Here is a 1,933-nt window from a genome sequence, read left to right on the forward strand (position 1 = left end):
GAAAACGCACTACTAAAAAAAATGAATGGGAAGAAAATTGAAAATCCCTTTTGCGTTCGAAAATATATGACGTTAAGTTAATATAAAACAATTTCTATAAAAAGAATCATGTAATAGATACATATTGTGTACTCATGCTACGAAGTAGTCTTATATTAATAACATTTAATTGTTTTCTTAATTAATAATCTACCATAAGATAAAATTCAATTTAATTTTTTGTTTTCAAAATCGCATGGAAGTCGTAAATTCTTAAACGAATATTCATTGACAGCACTGTTTTTTCTGTAGTTGGCTTTGGATTCCAGCTTTTTGAATCCACACCCCACTATAACCAACCATAGATAATACAATGCAAGCATGGATATTATGTTCTTGCATTTTAATAAAATCAAAATAATACAATTATCGTTTTTTATTTTAAAAAGTAAGTTGTATGTCACCCGACAAAAGTAAAGCTCCTTAGGAGGATCTCGGTAGATCACGGGTAGATACTATCTTATCTATGGTAGATACAAAATAGTAGTACCTACATGGAAGTTCTTTGTACAAAATATCTTGATTCTTGACATCGATGATTGCATCCGAAGTATTATTACTTCCTACATCCATGCTATAATATTTTACGTTCACGTACCCGTGTTCCCGTTCACACACACAAAAATGCCCACTACCCAAGTCCCAAAGACCTCATAACATGCAATAGACGTTTCACACCACATTCGTTCGTTTCACTTTTTGCGTGCATGTAAAGCATGTGTAAAGATCCCTATCTTATCCCAAATGCCCGCTATGAAGCTTCGTTTGAATTATTATTAATTGTATCCCTTAAAATGAAAATCCTTTACTTGAAAAATATTTATTTGGACCTCCTGTGTATACCGACAATGTTCCAGATATTCGCATCCGCATCCGCGGATGTCAAAATATATAATTTTATTGAAATAAAACCAGACATAAAATTAAACATTTAATTATATTTATAAGATAAACAATCGTTGGACAACATTCGCAGGTCATAGTACAAACACATTAGCATAAACTTACACATTGATATGAAAAAATAAATTAATTTTAAAAAGACAAATACACAACAAAGTGACATCTTTGCAGAAACAACATTGTTTTTGTTAACAAATAGTAGATTCCATCTATCCATATTATATTTGGATCCTCCACCTTCCTCATCTACCCACTTTCCGCCATCTTTAATTTTTTAAACAAAACATGGCTACTCTTCTTACAGACCATTATCTGATTAAGACATCATGGCCCGCTGGGTCGCGTCACCGTGGTATCTTGAGCTATCTACCAAACAAGAAACACCAGAGCAGACACTAGAATCGTCAGTTTCAAAATGGACGTCAAAGAGTTAAAACACTGCTTTTACTACACATACAACGTACGACATCCCTAGTAACGCAACCGGTGGTCGATTGAGCCAAATAGCTATACATATTAGTGATAGCGCCACCAGCAGGTGATCTCAGCCGCCGCCACCAAATTGGTTGCGCAACCAAGCGGACACCAAGTGAGGTACCTACCCTCCATAGAGTTGCTAGCGCGACTGGTTCCGCCGCTACTCGTTTCCTAATTTGATAATGGTCTATAAAAATAACGACTACCCCTGAACAATGTTTTTCCTACAGATATCACAAACAAATGCCGGCTCGAGCGTCGTCTACCATTCGCTTCTAAAATTTATTCACCCAAATGAAATTAGAATGCGTATAAAGCAAAAAAAATACATATTAAATTAATTTTAACACTATTTCATAAGGCTGGAATTCAGAACAATAAAGCCAATTAAATTAAAAAAAAATAAGTTCTAAGAATTCATTCAAGCGAAAAGCCCATTATTTTGAATAAATAACACATTCCAACGAAATGAAGATACAGAATGCGTTCCGAAAGTGTAGAATTAGCTGCAACC

The sequence above is a fragment of the Maniola hyperantus genome, chromosome 7 (genome assembly GCF_902806685.2).
Source record: "Maniola hyperantus chromosome 7, iAphHyp1.2, whole genome shotgun sequence".
Taxonomy (NCBI): Eukaryota; Metazoa; Arthropoda; class Insecta; order Lepidoptera; family Nymphalidae; genus Maniola; species Maniola hyperantus.